Below are 18418 nucleotides of genomic sequence, written 5' to 3'. Positions count from 1 at the left end.
AGGAGGACAAGGAGCGACTGAGGAAGAAACTGCCCTTAATCCTACAACCGCTACTGCTACAATTGAAGGGACACTCGGAAGTGTTGGGCAGAGCACTGACACGTCACTATCGGACGGCCCAGGAGTTGATTGGTTTTATTGACTCATTATCAACTTTTCGTTTAACAAATCCAGCAAAAGCACCTTGCCTTGACTGTTATGATCCACATTGTGCTGCCTGGATAGCTTTACGCTGCGGGGGTTGTGATAATACCTTTTGGATAGAACAATCATTATTATGGGATTTATGGTGTCACACTTGTGAGCATGAGCACACGTGGGGTAAAGATTGGCAAGATGAATTAAGGAGACAGACGGGGCAAAATGCATATGTAGCTTTAAATCTTTATAAGGCTCCTGAACAGAAAATTCTTGCTTATTATCGTTGGGAAGTACAATGTGTTGTGAGTAGAATTAAGGTTCAAAGTAAATCACGTATAATTTCTGTAAGGTGTAGAAAATTAGTACCTTTAACACAACATTCTATTGTAGGGCCCTTCAGGGGGAATCCTGAAGGAGCATTAGATCATTGCATTAAAAAATTACAAAAATTAGGTTGGTAAGTGACGGGACCAGTGAAATTAGGAGCGGCAAAACTGAAGACCGATAAGAAAAAGAAGGCTAGGAAGGGAACGACCTCTTCTAAATAAGGCTAATTAATTTCTATGAATAGAATACTTTTATATTTATGGAACCCTCAGGAGGGTATAGTTGATGAAGACAATGAACAATACAAACAACGATTACAAAATAAAATATGCCTTGCGCTAAAGAAAGAGCTTGAACTATTAGCCTTATATAGTAAGAAAGGTGAAGAGGCTTTGCAATCACCACCATTAAATTGGTTGCATTGGGTCGAAGAGACAGACTTTTATACTGGTCCTTACTTACATTCACTTCCTTGTTATGTTTGCAAAAGGGATGCTGATAAGTGCTATGCATGGATAGCTTTGCATTGTGCAGGTTGTAATAAGATTTATTGGTACTCACAAAAGACAATAGCAAATTTATGGTGTAGACCATGTTTCGGGAAGTGGATTCAAGATTTCGTCTGGGTTAGACCTCTTGAACAAAGTACTGGCCTGCCAGGAAGGGCAGGATTAGAGCTTTTTGAGAGTGCAGAACAAGTAGCTATAGCATATATTAGATGGAAGTTGCAGCAAGTGCTTAGAGAGTTTGAAATTACTAATGCCTCACGCATTATAGCAGCTCGCTGTAAAGCTGATTTGCCTTTAAATCTGCCACGTGCTATACCTGTAAGCAAGGATGTTGATTTGGAGTTAGATCAGTGTATTCAAAGACTGACTCAGGTCCATTTTAATCGGCCTAACAAACCAGATAAAAGTCAGCGAAGGAAGGAAAAACAGGCAAAGAAGAAAGAAAAATGAAGTTTGTTTTTATTATACTGCTCAATGCTGTAGCAAGTGAAGCAGTAGGAATAACACACTTTAGTCAGCCAAGAGAGAATTTATGGGTAACACTTGCTAATCAAATTAATCAATCATCGCTTTGTCTTAGTCTTGGAGGAGTCACTAACCCATTTCGAACATGCCTGGTGGGACTTCCGGTGTGGTCTCCTGGAGAATTTTGTGGTTTGATAAATAATCGAACCTTATGTATGTCTAACATGTCGAACATCACATTGCCAGTGCAACAAGGGTATACTGCAGGTCAGAGTGATGGCTATCGCCAATGCTTACTAATCCAATCACTTAACACTTCCTTGCATTCTCCTCCTGAAGAATTGGATCTTTTTGGAAGTGCAAATGCCAGTATGCCTAACACTACAGCTGGCGGATGGTTTAGTTTCAAACCCTTAGATGTCCAGAATTTAAATCAACTTAAAGACACATGGGCCACCTTAGATTCATCCCTGAATTTGAGTGAATTCTCTCCACAGCATTACAATCAATGTAACGGCACGAATATCACGGCACCAATGAAATTACCTACAGGAATATTTCTAATTTGTGGAGACAGGGTGTGGAATGGTGTACCAGCTAAGCCACAGGGTGGATCCTGTTATTTGGGAAAATTGTCCTTATTTCACCCTAATGTATCCTTGCTAATGCAGCTCAGTCAAACATCAAACAGGAAAAAGCGTAGTATACATGACTTGGACTGCAGCCAGATAGGAGACCCAAAGTTTTGGGGTACATTCAGGCAAGTAGTAGTTTCAACTATTTTACCAGGAGGATCTGCCAATAAGGCTATGAATTTAGCAAAGCAATTAGGGTGCTGGGCAAAAAATGAGCTAAACAAGACATCCCAAATTCTAGACATGTTAACTGCAGATGTGCAAAGTGTTAACCATGCTGTTTTACAAAATAGAGCTGCTGTAGACTTTTTGCTCTTAGCACAAGGACATGGATGTGAAGAGTTTGAGGGAATGTGTTGCATGAATTTGTCTGATCATTCGGTGTCCATTCATACCAAGATAAAAGAACTGCAACAGGGACTTCACCATCTCAAAGAAGAAGAAGGTTTAGGAATTGACGAATGGCTTAAAAGCTTAGGGCTTGGACCATGGCTAAGGAACATTGTGACATATGCTATCGGCTTACTGGGCGTGATCTTAATGTTTTTGCTTATTTTGCCTTGTGTCTTTAATTGTATTCAAAACATGGTCAGCCGTATGATAGCAAAAACCTGGCAAACTAATCTCCTTGCTCAAGAAGAAAACGGGGGAAATGTGGAGAGGTTGGTTAATAACTGGTTAAGTGAGAAAGGCCATCCTGACATAATGCCACGGGTTAAGCTTGAAAGGGAGGTCAGCAGTCTCTGATTCAGTGACTGCTGACAAGCAAGAATGCCGGATGGCCTTGCTGCAACATGAGGAAAGGGAGGTGAGATTAGTCCTGAATATCTGCAGAATGTAACAGAAGAATAAGCACAAGAATGTAGAAGTAGGTGTAGTTGCTGATATGTAACTAACCAATCCTGAGCTCCACTTTTGCAATATGTATGAAGCTTATTAAGAACTATATTTAACCCGCCGTATTCGATCAATAAATTGGACTTGGATGAACCAATTGGTGTCTGGGTCTCCTTCCCCCGACAACTCAGGAATAAAAAAAGGATGTATTATCTTTGGAAGGAGAGTCAGGTCACTCAGGAAGTATTTAAGGGGGCTGCTAGAGCATGCAGGAAAAAAATTAGGGAGGCTAAAGCTTGGTTTGAAATTAAAATAGTGACTTTTGTAAAGGAAAACAAAAAATGTTTATATATACATATATATTAATGGTGAAAGGAAGAGTAAGACCAACCTTTGTTCTTTACTGGATGAGGGACAGAACTTAATAACTGCAAATGAAGAGAAGGAAGAGGTGCCTAAAGCTTTCTTTGTCTCAGTTTTTAGTGAGAAGACTTGCCTTCAAGGACAACTGTCCTCTTGGGCTGCTCAGTGGTGTCAGGGAGCAGAGTGTTTCCCCCATTATCCAAGAGGAGGCAGTCAGAGAACTGCTGAGACACTTGGATATTCATAAATCCATGGAACCAGATGGGAACCATCCCAGGGTCATGAGGGAGCTGTCAGATGAGCTTGTGAAGCCGCTCTCCATCATTTACCAGCAGTCCTGGCTCACTGGTGAGGTTCCAGATGACTGGAAGCTGGCCAATGTGAGAGCCATTCACAAAAAGGGTGGGATGGAGGATGCTGGTAATTATAGGCCAGTCAGTCTGACCTCAGTACCAGGTAAGGTTATGGAACAGTTCGTACTGAGTGTCATCACACAGAACTCACAGGATGGCCAGGGTGTAAGACCCAGACAGCAGGGGTTTAGGAGGCATAGGTCATGTTTGACCAACCTGATCTCCTTTTATGACCAGGTGGCCCTCCTGGTGGATGTGGGAAAGACTGTGGATGTTGTGTACCTGGACTTCAGCAAGGCCTTTGGCACTGTCTCCCACAGCACACTCCTGGAAAAGCTGCAGCCCACAGCTGGGACAGGAGCACTCTGTGCTGGGTTAGGAATTGGCTGGATGGCCGGGCCCAGAGAGTGGTGGTGAACAGTGCTGCATCCAGCTGGCAGCCAGTCACCAGTGGTATCCCTCAGGGGTCTGTGCTGGGACCAGTTCTGTTTAATATCATTATTGATGACATGGATGAAGGGATTGAGTCTTTCATTTGTAAGTTTGCGGACGACACTAAGCTGGGAGTGTGTGTCCATCTGTTGGAAGGTGGGAGGGCTCTGCAGACAGAATTGGAATGGTTGAATGGATGGACAGAGTCTAACAGGATGAAGTTTAATAAATCCAAGTGCCCAGTCCTGCATTTTGGCCACAATAACCTCCTGCAGTGCTGTAGGCTGGGGATGGTGTGGCTGGACAGTGCCCAGGCACAAAGGGACCTGGGGGTGCTGGTCAACAGCTGGCTGAACATGAGCCAGCAGAGTGCCCTGGTGGCCAAGAAGGCCAAGGGCTCCTGGCCTGTATCAGGAATGGTGTGGCCAGCAGAACTAGGGAGGTCATCCTTCCCCTATACTCAGGACTGGTGAGGCAACACCTTGAGTGCTGTGTCCAGTTCTGGACCGTCAGTTTGGGAAGGACATTGAGACACTTGAGTGCACCCAGAGGAGGGCAACAAGGCTGGTGAGGGGCTGGGAACACAAGCCCTGTGAGAAACAACTGATGGAGCTGGGGTTGTTTAGCCTGGAGAAAAGGAGACTCAGGGGTAACCTTATCACTCTCTACAACTTCCTGAAAGGTGGTTGTAGTCAGGTGGGGTTGGTCTTTTTCTCCAGTCAGCACTGACAGAACCAGAGGACACAGTCTCAAGCTGTGTCAAGGGAAATATAGGTTGGATATTAGGAAAAGGTTTTTTACAGAAAGGGTGATAAACTTCTGGAATTGCCTGCCTGGGGAGGTGGTGGAATCACCATTCTGGGATGTGCTCAAGAAAAGACTGGATATGGCACTCAGTGCCATGGTTTAGTTGAGCAGTTGGGGCATGGGTTGGACTCAATGATCTTTAAGGTCTCTTCCAACCTTGTGATTCTGTGAATTCTGTGACCATGAGATGGCCACCAGCTGACCATGATGTGATTGTGACCATGAGATGAGCATAACAATGAGATGACTGAGAGGATGCATGATGACTGTCAGCAAATGACCGTGACCATGTGATGGCCATGAGATGACTGTGATCATTAGATAACCACAATCATGACCCAACCATAGCCCAGAGATGACCATGACAAGACTGTGGCAAATGAGTTGAACATGAGATGATCATAAAATGACCATGACAATGCAATGACCATGACCGTGACCATGACACAACCAGAACCATTGGATGACCATTACAAATGAGATGACCATGAGCATGTGATGATTGTGACCAAGAGATGACCAAGAGATGATCACAACACACCATGGCCATGTGTGATCATGATCATGACATGACTGTGAGATGACCATTATAGTGAGATATCCACGAGAATAAGATGATGATCATCAGGAAGTGGTCACCAGGAAATGACCATCACCCTGAGATGGCCATGAGATGGCCATGCCCATGACACAACCATGATCATAAGATGACCATTACAGTCAGATGACCATGAATGTGACCATGACAAGACCATGACCATGAGATGACCATGAACATGAGATGATTGTAACCAAGACATGACCGCAATGCAACCATGGCCATGTGGTGATCAAGACCATAAGAATGATGCCTTAGGTTTTAACTTTCATATTTTCCATATTCTGTACTGTGCTAGTATATAACTCTGAACTTCATATAAAGTGTTAGCAAGTTCTCTTGTGAGTGACAGCGGGGCTGGGGAGACACAACCCCACCCCATAAATCAGCAGAGCCGGGACGGAGCAGGGGGTCCCGGCCGGGCCCAAGCCCACGGGGAGGGGCTGCAGCCGCTGGCGGTTCAGGAGCTCTGTGGGCAGAGAAAAGGGGGTGACACCGGGCTGGGGGGCCCCGGGGGGAGCACACACACTCCGGGGGAGGGGGGACACGACCCGCGGGACCCCCCCTCACCTTCTTGCACAGGTAGAAGCCGAGTCCCAGCGCCAGGAAGACAAAGCCCAACAGGGAGTTCCTAATCCCTGTCAGCATCTTGCTGTGGGCACCTCCGGCGGCATCTCTGTGGGGTCCCATGGGTTCGATTTTGGGGTCCCACTCTCCCCTTTTCACCACTTTCCCACCGTCTCCCACCCCTTCTTCACCTCCCCCCAAGTCTCAGCCCCCTCCCGCTCTCCCTTTGGGGGGTCCCCTCCTCCTGTCGCTCCATTCTGGGCTCCCCCTTTCGCCCCCTTTTCCCCGTTCTCGCCCCTGTCCAGCACCTCCCGCCCCCCCCGCTCACCCGAGAGCTCCACGCCCGCAGCCGGGGGGGCTCCCAGCACCACCAGTGCCACCAGCAGGGCCCCAGCTGCCGCCCCTCGCCCCATGGCTGGGGCCAGGCAGGGAGCAGCAGCCCCAAAGCAGCCGCGCTGCGCTGGGAGCGCCAGTCCGGAGCAGGGCGGGCTCGGCAGCACCGCACGCTCTCACTGGCTGCCGCCACTTTTGGGGAACCGATCTCAGAGGCTCTGCCACACAACTGATGATTCTTCAACGCCCACCGCGCTCATTGGCTACGGCGCATTTTGGCTGTGTTTTGATTGGCTGAGGGGTTCCCGGGACGCTACAGGCCCTGGCTGGAGGTTTTTGGGGAGGTGGGGGGGGTGTGGTAGATAGGGACAGGTGATCGGAAGATCACGCGATGTGACAGAAAGTGGCAGGATTCCTTTTCCCCTAATCCCCTGAGATAAGAGATCACCCTAGGAATGTAACTAGGTCGCTTTGCCTTATATCAGAAGGCAACAGGGGGGAACCTTGGGGCGCTGGGCAGGTGGGAACTCAGGTGAGCCCAGCAATGTGTGGGCTCACCTGAGTGCCCAGGTGCGCGGCATCTCAGGGCTGCCCGTGGTGAGCGGTAACGCCGACCAGATGCCAGGCACCCCCAGAGCTGCTCTGTCCCTGCCCACGGCAGCCGCACAGGGACAGAAAATGGAACCGAGGGTTCCTGCGTGGGGACAAGGACCGGGAGAGATCACGCAGCAAATCCCGCACGGGTACAACAGACCCGGCCTGGGCACACGGAGGGAATTTATTACCAACCAAATCACAGAAGCATAAGGAGAAGGGAAAGAAATCTCTCCAACACCTTCCCCCTGCCCAACACGGATCAGCCAGAACAGGGGTCACCAGGGCTCTGCCCAATGGGGGTCACTGGGGACCATCCAGCACGGATCCTCCCATGGGGGATGGAGCTGGAGCAGTGCACGAAGCTCTTCCCACACTCGGGACACTCGCAGAGCCTCTCCCTGGTGTGGAAGCGTTATGAACAAAATTCGGGTGATATTTTTTTGTGAGAAAAAGTTACAAATAGGCAGCCAGAGCACGGTAGCTGCCCAAGTTCTTCGTGTTTTGTTATTGTAATCACGGGTCCTTGAGGCTAATCGCTCCTTTTGTATTAGCAGAGCCTCGCCCGAGGCTAAGGTGTCCTTTTCCCAGAAGGATGACGAGACCTGAGAAGGTGAGGGGGGCTATGCAAAGTGACTCCAAGACCACAATGCAGCATGGGTCCCCCAGTGTACAGAGAAGACCCCAAAACAACGAGCCACCTAAGAGTTGAGAGACTGGAGTGATGTCTGGACGTGAGGAGCCAAATGCTGAGCCTGCAGAGATGCGGAACACCTTCGGACCCTCTCGCCCTGACCATGGGAGAAGCCCCCGGAGATGAGGGCCTGCTAAGACAGCCGGCAAAAGTACCACCTGGCGGGGAATACCACGCCCAAAAGGCTCCCACGAGGACTGGATTCCCCCAGCTCTGCCCCTTGTGGACAGAGCTGCGCATATCCTCCTCCTCTGAGTTGCCCTGGGAGACGACGGACGCTGCAGACCTGCCGAGCCGCCCAATCCTGAGCTGATCACTTTTAATAAAGGCATTAAAAAGGAGAAGAAGTCTCCTGGCCCTGTTTATTTCAGCTGGGGCGCTCGTCCGGGATAGCCACACCGCAAGAGGACTCAGGACTGGCCATCTTGGATCTTCAGAGGACAGCTGGCTACTAGGACCAGAGAGATCGGCTCAGGAGCAGCGAGGCAGAGGAGCACCGGACTGGTGAGAAACCCGGTGGCGGGAGTGGGAGACGTGCGCAATTGTGTGAGTGAGACGTGGGCCGGCAGCCAGACCTTCGAAGCGAGTGGGACCCCTCAGTACCGCGTTTCCTGACTCCTGCGAAGGGGCAGGCCGGAAACAGGGGAAAGCGACTGGAATTAGCGTGAGTGAAGTCGTCTCCCAAGGGGGAATAAAGGGCCCCCCCACTCCGGGCGTGCGGAGTGAATTACTGTGTATGAGTGGCACGCACCCCAAAGTCCTGACAAAGGGAGGTCAGGCACCTTCGTAAGTCTCGAGAAGGATTCGAGTAAGATTTGTCAGTCCCGAGAAGGATTCGGGTGTTTTCACAAGCCCTGCAGGCAAAGTAAGTCCTGACAAAGGGAGTCAGGCACAAACCCCAGCGAAGGAGGCTGTGGTTTACTTTAAGTCCTGATACGGTGAAGCCTAAAAATTGGCGAGTTAGGCAAACTAAAAATCAGGCAGTTGTTTTTCCTGACTGAGGGAGTCAGGCACGACCCGGATTCTTGGGCGAGGCTTTGTGTGTTCAAGTCCCGATAGATATAAGACCTGACCTTGGGAAGTTGGGCAATCAAGAGATTGGGCAGTTGTTTCAGTATAAAGTCCTGAGCATCAGGCAGAAATTTGAAGTTCAGTGGAGGAGGCTGAAGCTCCTCAGACAAGGTTTTTTGAAACTCCCGGTCAGTAGAGGCACCTTTGAGACTTTTTTATTGAGACCTGAAAAATGGGATGTTGTAGTAGTAAAAAGACCAGCAAGAAACTGAGGTATATACATCCCAATAGTCCCTTAGGAGAACTGTTAGTAAAATGGGATTCTATAGAGGCCACGGAGGAATTAGATAAAGTGAAAATGATCCATTATTGTATGGAAGTGTGGCCAGATTTAGAGGTGCAAGGAGGATGGCCTTGGTGTGGGACAAAGGATAAGTGGATGTGCCAACAATTAAATAATTATCTGACAGCTCGAGGAGATACTGATCCTGAGCAATTACTGTATATATCTTACTGGGTAAGGAGCGCTGTTGAGGATGAAAGGGTGTGAATTTGTAAGGTACAAAGGAAGAAAGAGGGGAATGAAGGAGGGGATGATAGAACTAGTAGATGGGACCCCCTGGATTATTTGCCTCCTTCTGCCCCTCCACCTTATAATCCTCTTCTTCAAGCACCTCAAATGGCAGGTCCGGTTCCTCCCCCGGCTGCCATCCCACTACCACCTGCTCAAATTCCTCCTTCTACCTCTTCAGCTTCTGCTATGATAAACCCAGTATCTCCTCCAAACACTCCCTCACCACCCCCTTCAGCTCCTCCAGATCCTTCTGCATCACCACAAGCGCCTATTCCACCTGCTGTATTCTCCACCCCTTCTCCAGCTCCGCTTAATATACACTCAGGCTCTTCTCCCCCTCCTATTGCTGTCCCTTTACCTCCTCCTAGTTGGGACACAAATGTCTCCTTGTCCAGTAAACAGCTATCAGCAAGTACACCTGCTGATGGGCAGAAAGTTCAGGGTAACCCAGATATACCTCAAAGTAGTTTGGCATCTGAAGATGGGCCATACTGTAGCACCAGATCCAAGACCTCCAAGGCGGAGAGACTCTTTCCCCTCAGAGAGGTTCCTATGGGAGGAATAGCGGGAGGTGTTGGCTTTGTGAATACTCCCCTAACTGCTTCTGAGGTGAGAGGATTCAAGAAAGAGTTGGGGCATTTAGTTGAGGACCCAGTGGGCATAGCCAACCAAGTGGATCAATTTCTAGGTCCAAATATCTACACTTGAGGGGAGATGAATTCCATCCTGAGTATATTATTTTCCCCAGAAGAGGTCCAGATGATAAGGGCGACTGGCATAAGAATTTGTGAGAAAGATAACAGTCCAGGACCCCAGGTGCCAACAGGTGAACAGAAATTGCCGCTAACGGAGCCCAGCTGGAACCCTAACCAGGAGGAGGGGAGGAAGGCCATGAGGGAATATAGGTCTTTGATAATACGGGTGATCAAAGAGTCAGTTCACAAAGGAACTAACACCCAATTGGCATTTGAGGGTACACAGGAGAAAGATGAAGCTCCTGCTGCCTGGCTAAATTGCCTAAGGCGGAACTTCCAGTTGTACTCTAAAATAGACACAGACACCCCAGAAGGTCAAATGCTGCTAAAAGTCCAATTTGTTACCAAATCTTGGCCTGATATAAGGAGAAAACTGGAAAAGATGGAAGATTGGCAAGAGAAGGACATTAATGAGTTATTAAAAGAGGCATTAAAGGTGTATTTAAGGAGGGAGGAAGAAAAAGCAAAGGCCAAGGCTAAGATCATGGTTGCTGTAGCTAGAGAAAGTGCAGGGTGGGCGGGTCCACCACCAGGAGGAGGCAAGGATAGGCCAGTACTGTCAGGTGCAAGAGGGATGGAGACACCTCAAGGCCCTTTGAGAGAGCGACATTGCTATTACTGTGGAGAGCCAGGACACGTCAGGAGGTTTTGTAGAAAGCTCAGTCTCGATGCGGCAATAGCCAGGGAACAAGATAATTTAGGGAAGATCCTTAAAGATGCTGATTAGAGGGTCAGGGGCTTTACACTAGGGGACCCGATGCAACATCTAGAAGAGCCCTTGGTAAACTTTGAGATGGGACCCCTAAATGAAGAATTTGAATTTTTGAGTAGATACAGGAGCAGATAAGTCCTGTCTCAACAAAGTACTAAAAAGTATAGTATAGTGAAAAAACATCTGAAGTTAGACAAAAACAGCTAGGTAGAAAGGATATCCAATAGCACCAAAACTGGCCAGTGAAACTAAACTTGTAATAAGTGATGTGAAAGTAAAAGGTACCTTTCTGTTGTCTTGTTGTGTGTGTGAGAGTGAGTCACAAGCAAAGTCAGCCTCAACTTCCCAGGCAGGTGGGAAGGGGGCAGTGGAAGTGTGTGTGTGTGTGACCTGCAAACCAAACTAGTGCTCCTCAGGTGTGTGAGGTAGCTGTAGCTGTAAGAGCGTGAGTGAATGCAGACAGCCTCACAGTTGAATGGGCACCAGAGGCAACCAGAGTCAGGGCCCTTCCAAGAGGCCCAGGGATACTGAGACCTGTGGGCCAACCCCAGGGTGAGGGGGGGGCTGCAGGGACCCGTGATTTTCTAGCAATAATGATCCAGTTTGTGTCTTGAGGGTGTGAAGGAATGTGTGAGAATGAATATAGACAAATTAGAATAGAAGTAATGTAGATTGTGCATTATAAGTCTTACCACATCTCCTTAGAGGGAAGTGTATTGTGTAGAAGAATGGTGTAAGAAAAAAAAAAAAAAAAATTAAGTGTAAGGGGTTGAAAGAAGTATTTAAGCTGTAAGTGAAAGTAAGAAACAGAAGCAAGAGATAAATAGATAAGATCTTGAAAAATAGAACAGAAAACCCGTGAATTAAATACACAGAGATATAAGAGAATAAAAGTACTTTGGGAGTTAAGTTAGCTGACCGAAATACAACTCCTTTCAAAATACAGAGTATGTAGAAATTGATGAGAGAAACATGCAAGCTATGGAAAAAAGAGAAATTAACCAATAATATTAAACAGAGAAACTGAGTTTTGACAGAACCATTAAATAGCAGACCATTAATGCCTGTGTTTGAAAGCCCGTTTCAGGTACCCTTCATTACTAATTCGACGGTGCAGACCAAAAGGAAAAGGTTGGACTCACATCACTCTCTCCTCCTGGCATTGGACCAGGATTCAACATCAGGTTTTTTTTCCCTCTGGCATTCTGGCATTGGACCGGACTGCACCCCATTCTCCCTCTGGCATTGGACCGGACTCCACCCCTTTCTCCTTCTGGCATTGGGCCAGAGTCCCAGTTTTTCCTTCTGGCATTGGGCCAGAGTCCACACCATTCTCACCTCTGGGCACTGGATAAGGATTCATCTGCTTCACACGTTAATTCACCTGAGTATACTGTGATTTAAAGTTGACTCTCAGAAGGAAGAGTAAAAAAGACTGAACTGTGTGGAAAAAATTGGTATCAAGAGTTCTAATATTGCTTAAAATGTTTCAAAACTGTTTTGTGTAAACTATGTTGGTAAAAAGTTTAAGACTGTAAATAAGTAATTCTGGTTAAGTTCCCCAATTTATTTCTAAAGACTCCAGGTTAATCCACTACGGAACACTCCCCTGGGAGGGGAAACCAAAATTGGTAGGGAACAGACCAAGAGGGGTTTAACCAAAGAAGCGGGCAGAAGGGACTCTAAAGAGCTTGGAAGCTTCTCCTCAGTAAAATTCCCCAAGAGGCAAGGCCGGGTGGGCAGACTGTGCAAGATGACCCATACCGGACTCTTGGGAAGGGTAGTACTGATGGCTCTGATTGCTGGTGGTGCTCTGGGAAGCCCAGCTGAGCGGTGCAGTGAATGCTACCAACCTCTCTGTGAGGAGGAAGTGAGCTCCTTGTCGAGAGTCCACATCAGTTCTGACCCTGATCGTGTTAACCCCTCCCAATTGGTCCTTTATCAGAAAAATAAGAGAGTGTATTGGAGAGCATACAATACTGCCACTTTTGGGCAGCCACTCCTAGGAGAGTATACTATAGGGGAAGCCTGGTTGTGCATTGAATGTTATGCTGCTGAAACGAGCTCAGCAGAACTAGTAAAAAGCAAAGAAATTGTGAAAATGGTAAGAAAAATTGTTTGTTACAAGTATTTATATGAGTGTACTGGAAAAGAGATGAACCCCTTTTGGAACACATTTCAGGGGAGCCCAAAACCCCTAGGTTTTATCTCGCCTGGCAGCTGCATTGCTAGAGTGATAAAACCAATTTTCTTATTACCCAAAGAAACTGGATCAAGTTTGGGAGTTCCTATATATAATGATTTGAGAGAAAATAAACAGAACCGGGAAAGTGAAATAGAAATTGAGAAAATCCAAAATTGTAAAAGCCAAATTCGGATCCCAATCTCTATGTTAAATAAAGTAATCCGCCTCCAGGCAGTATTAAGAATAAGGAATTCAATTATTAGGAACATTTCAAACGAAATAAAAAGATTAACATGTGCAAATAATCGTGATCAAACTCCTACACTTGATCCCAGTGGGTGGGAGAACCTGGAGATTTTCAAAAAGGATGTATGAGAAAAGGTAGTTTTTCTCACTGTGTGTGTACTTGGAGGATTGCTTTTTTTACTATGCTTATTTATCTGTTTTAGTAGAATAGTACTTGCCGTGCAGACCAACCTGAAGAAACCAAGGAAAGTAACAAGGTTAAGTAACCATGATTACCAAAGTGCACAAGAAATTTATAGTAGATTCAAAACAAAAAATTGTGAGTTGATGCGAGCTTAGAATTTAAGCTCGATCAAAGAAAAAGAGGGGGGACTGTTATGAACAAAATTCGGGTAATATTTTTTTGTGAGAAAAAGTTACAAAAAGGCAGCCAGAGCACGGTAGCTGCCCAAGTTCTTCGTGTTTTGTTATTGTAATCACGGGTCCTTGAGGCTAATCACTCCTTTTGTATTAGCAGAGCCTCGCCCGAGGCTAAGGTGTCCTTTTCCCAGAAGGATGAAGAGACCTGAGAAGGTGAGGGGGGCTATGCAAAGTGACTCCAAGACCACAATGCAGCATGGGTCCCCCAGTGTACAGAGAAGACCCCAAAACAACGAGCCACCTAAGAGTTGAGAGACTGGAGTGATGTCTGGACGAGAGGAGCCGAATGCTGAGCCTGCAGAGATGCGGAACACCTTCGGACCCTCTCGCCCTGACCATGGGAGAAGCCCCCGGAGATGAGGGCCTGCTAAGACAGCCGGCAAAAGTACCACCTGGCGGGGAATACCACGCCCAAAAGGCTCCCACGAGGACTGGATTCCCCCAACTCTGCCCCTTGTGGACAGAGCTGCGCATATCCTCCTCCTCTGAGTCGCCCTGGGAGACGACGGGACGCTGCAGACCCGCCGAGCCGCCCAATCCTGAGCTGATCACTTTTAATAAAGGCATTAAAAAGGAGAAGAAGTCTCCTGGCCCTGTTTATTTCAGAAGTGCTGGTGAGTGACGATCTCTGAATCCCACCTGAAGCTCTTCTGACATTCACAGCACTCATAGGGCCGTTCCCCAGTGTGGATCTTGTGGTGCTTGCTGAAGCTCAGTCAGAGGTCCCACTGAAGCTCCTCTCACATTCCCCACACTCCCAGGGCCTCTCCCCAGTGTGGATGTTCTGGTGTTCCATCAGGGTGGAGCTGTAGCTGAAACCCTTCCCACATTCCAAGCACTTGTGGGGCTTCTCCCTGCCATGAGGCTTCTCCACCAGCTCTGAGCTCTAGCTGGATCTCTGGCCGCCTTCCTGGCTCAGGGGGACTCTTTCCTCCTCACACCTCCCTGGGCTGGGTTTGCAGCCCCTCCTTGTGAGGGATCTCTGGGGCTTTTCCTCCTCCTCCATCTGGCCACAGCTTGGGAATGACAAACCCTGATTTGGGGGAAACCAAGATGGGAGCACCTTAGAGTAAAGGCTCCTTCTGCACAATTCCATGTCTGGAACTCAGCAGGAGTCTTGTGTCCATGAAAATCTCCACAATGTCAAGATTCAGCCCAAAAAAACTCTCCTAGGAGTTCCCTATTGCTGGAATCCCACTTATGGGGTTCCAGCGGTTTCCTTTCCTTGGGATCATAGGGGTCCAATGCCTCCAGGGGATCCCAATTTTACAGCGTCCTGCTTAGGGATGATCCAGGGGCTTTTGGGGGTCCATGGGTTCCCTTCTCCCCTGATGCTCTGCTTTGAGATCCCAGGGATCCCAGGGGTCCCTCCTCTCCAGGCTCCCCCCCTTTCCAATCTGCCGGGGTCCCCCAGCTCTGGGATCGCACCTCTCTGCTCTCCCCACTCTGGGGGTCCCAGGGGTTCTCCTCCTCTGCTCTCCCGGGGATCCCCAGGACCAATGTCCTCCCCTGCCCATACTGGGCAATGGCCACGTGGGCCCCCAAAGATCCCCCAAGGGGCTCAGCTTTGGGATCCTGCAAGATCCAAACTTATGAACACACAGAGAAAAACCTCCCAGGGACACCAGATGATATTTGGGGTCAATTCCACAATCTGCGAGTTCCAAACACACAGCAATAAAAAACCCTCTCAGGGAAACCCCAATATATTTGGGACGAGCTCCCCCCTCCCCACTCACCTGCAAGATGAGGATGGGGTGATGGTCCCGCGGCTGTGGCCACAGGGGACACTGGAACCTCCCGTTCCTCCTGTTCTTGGTCCTGCTCCTCCTCTTCCTGCTCCTCCTTCTCCTCTCTCCCTCCTCCTCCTCCTCCTTCCTAACCCCACCTCCTCCCCAGTTCCTGCCTTCTGTGTATTTAGAGTGGAGAACCTTGCTCGTTTTTAGAACCAGAACAAAGATCCCAGATGGAACAAGGCTCGCTGCTTTTAGTCAGAAGTATCAGTGACTAAAGTTCACGTTTCCTTTGGTTTGGTGCCGTCCTTGTTCCTCCTCAGTGTTCAGGCTGGGCTATGGTGTGTCCTTGTTTGCTGCATTTTCCGAGTTCCTCTTGCACCCTTTGGGCAATGGGCTGTGCCCTGGGAGGGTTCTTTGTGCTCCTTTGTGACACAGGAGAACCTTCCAGGCGGTTTCTGCGTGAGCTGCTGCTGGGATGTCACAGGAACAGCGCCACGTCCCCGTGGTGTTCCCGTTGCTGTGGGACACGGAGGCCTCAGTGCCCAGAGTGGCTCTGGGCTCGTTGCTGGAGGATCCTCCTGCCCGAGGCATTCTCAGCAGCAGCCCAGCCCTGACGGGTGTCCTTCTGTGCTTACAGGGCTACAGGCTGCAGACGTGTGCAGCGCAGCCAAAATGCTCCAGCACGTGGCTGCTGCAGTTTGCACTCTGTACTCTGTGGCTTATTCGGGGTATTTTTTAACCCACTTGGCACGTAAGTCGAGGTTTTCCTTTGCTGCAGTATCTGTGGCTTTGGCCTTGCTGTGTGCTTTCTGTTCTTCCTCTGGAGCTGAGTTGACTTTGGAACCAAATTTCCATGAAGACACCATTGCTTTGGGAGAGCTCCTGCCAGCAGCTGCAGCTGAAAAAGGGGGTGTCTGCAGCCAGCGGGGCGTGCACAGCATCTGCAATGAGCCCTCGGGGGTTCTGTTCCCCCAAGCAGGGAGTCTGTGCCAGCAGAGCCTGGAACTCCCTCCCTTTGCTGCTCCAGCCAAGAGCTGACCCAGCCCAGTATTTTGTGCTACTCTCTTGCTTGCTGTGGGAAGGGACTGTGGCTCCTGGAGGGATGCTGTGAAAGAAAAATGCTGTCTCGGGGTTACCTTCTCCGTGGCATTTCCCACCACAGGCAGTTTTTCTCCTAACAGCATGTGGTTCATGTTCCCTCTCCCGTTTCAGGGCACCTCATGTCTACATTCCAAGCAGCTCCTCCTTCGGTGAGTGGAAAAGGAACCTTTGGTGTTTGGAATTGTGCAGCAAGTGGTGAGCTCGGCATGTGGCAGCCGAGTGCCAGCCTGGGAGGCTGAAGGAAAGTTCCTGTCACTATCTTTGCAGCAGCAGCAAAGGAATTCCCATCAGTTTTCTCCTTTTCTGCTGAAGAGCTTTTGAAGAGCTGCAGGTCTGGTTTTGCAGACAGAGGATTGCTTGCTGGCTTTAGCCATGGTGGAATATCGAATTCCCAACAATAAGTGGCAATGTTAACTTTAGCCCATTGTTAGTTGGAACAGCTCCAAACCCATTTTCTTCTTAGTGCAGCTGGATGTGCAGCTGAGGATAAATAAGGTGATAACTGAGATAGAACTTCCCGTCCCTCACGCTGCCGTCTGTCCACAGGGCACAAAAGCAGCACCAGCACCTCCTGGAGCTCCCTCTGCTTCCAAAGAGGAGGCCAAAGAGGAGGAAGGCAGCAGTGAGCTTCCCGCTGCTCTGGGGGACGATGGTGAACTTCCCTCAGTGCCGGGAGATGACAGTGAACTTCCCGCTGCTCTGGGAGACGAGGGCGAAAATCCTGCGGTGTGGGAATGCAACGGCGAAGCTCCCGTGGGGTGGGACAAGGACAGGGGACATCTCCCGGCGTGGGACGAGGACGGTGGATGTGCCCTGGTGTGGGACCAGAATGGCCAAGGTCCCATGGAGTGGGACGAGGACAACGGACAACTCGCAGTGTGGGATCAGGATGGAGGACATCTTCCGGAGTGGAATGAGGATGGAGGACATCTTCCGGAGTGGGATGAGGATGGAGGACATCTCCCAGTGTGGGATGAGGATGGAGGACATCTCCCAGTGTGGAACGAGGACAACAGACAACGCGCAGTGTGGGATGAGGATGGAGGACATCTCCCATCTCCCATCCTCCTCGCACAGGATGGAGGACATCCTGTGTCTTGGGAAGAGGAGAGTGAACATCTCCCAGCATGGGAAGTGGACAGCAAGGATCCACTCGCTTGGAAAGATGATGGAGAAGCTGCAGCATTTTGGGAAGAGGATGGAGAAGCTGCAGCATTTTGGGAAGAGGATGGAGAACCTCCCTCTGCTTGGGAAGAGGACAATGAAGCCCCCTCCGCTGTGGGATCCTGGGCTGAAAATTCTGACAGCAGCACAGCCCTGCAGCCAGAGGGGAGAGGGGAGTGGTGCCTGATGCAGCTGAGTACGTCTGCCCTGTTCCTGGGTGCCCGAGCAGGTGCTGTGTGTGTGTCTGGGCATCAGCTGCACCCAGGGTTGCTCTGCAGCTGAATGTCCCAGAGCCATTTATTGTCCTTCCCCAGCTGACACCAAGGGGCTCACGGCCCCAGGGAGTGGGGCTGGTTCTGGCTCTGCTGCAAGGCGGGCTCTCACTCTGGGAGGGAGCATCTTCCACATTTTTTCTTTCAGGGAACACCGTGAGCAAAGCGGAGCCTGGCCAGAAATACCTGGAAGTGGAGGAGATTGGCCAAGGGTAAGTGCACAGCAGCTGCTTCTGCACAAGCAGGGCTGGGTGTTGCGCTGGTGCAGGATCAAGTGAGAGGTCAGGAGAGCCCAAAGCACCTTCAGACACTGGGCTACCATCCTGCTGTCTCTCAGTCCTGATGAGAGTTGATAACTGTGGTCAGAAGGTGCCGTCAAAGGCCCCTGAGGCTGGCAGTGTCCTGCCTAAAAGAGCAACTCACCATCTGGTGACTGTCAGAAAACAGTTCTCAAGAAGATTTCTTTCAAATATTTTCCGTCAAAAATATCCACTGGTCAGGAGTATAACCTAATGCTTTAGAAAAAGAAACCAGAGATGAAATAATAAGTACTCTATTCTAGCACAGGTAGCAGACCCCATACATTC

The 18418-nt window shown here is 49.2% G+C and overlaps 1 pseudogene; it reads right to left on the bottom strand.

Moving 5' to 3' along the window:
• The window catches only part of LOC128945469 (zinc finger protein 208-like), a 304103-nt pseudogene that overhangs the window by 228838 nt on the left and 56847 nt on the right, over window positions 1–18418 (bottom strand).

Source organism: Melozone crissalis, unplaced genomic scaffold (assembly GCF_028551555.1).
Source record: "Melozone crissalis strain CALT ecotype California unplaced genomic scaffold, PUWL_Pcris_2 ptg000066l_1, whole genome shotgun sequence".
NCBI classification, from domain to species: Eukaryota; Metazoa; Chordata; class Aves; order Passeriformes; family Passerellidae; genus Melozone; species Melozone crissalis.
Note: the sequence above shows the minus strand (reverse complement) of the source record. Positions and strands in the feature narration are given on the sequence as shown.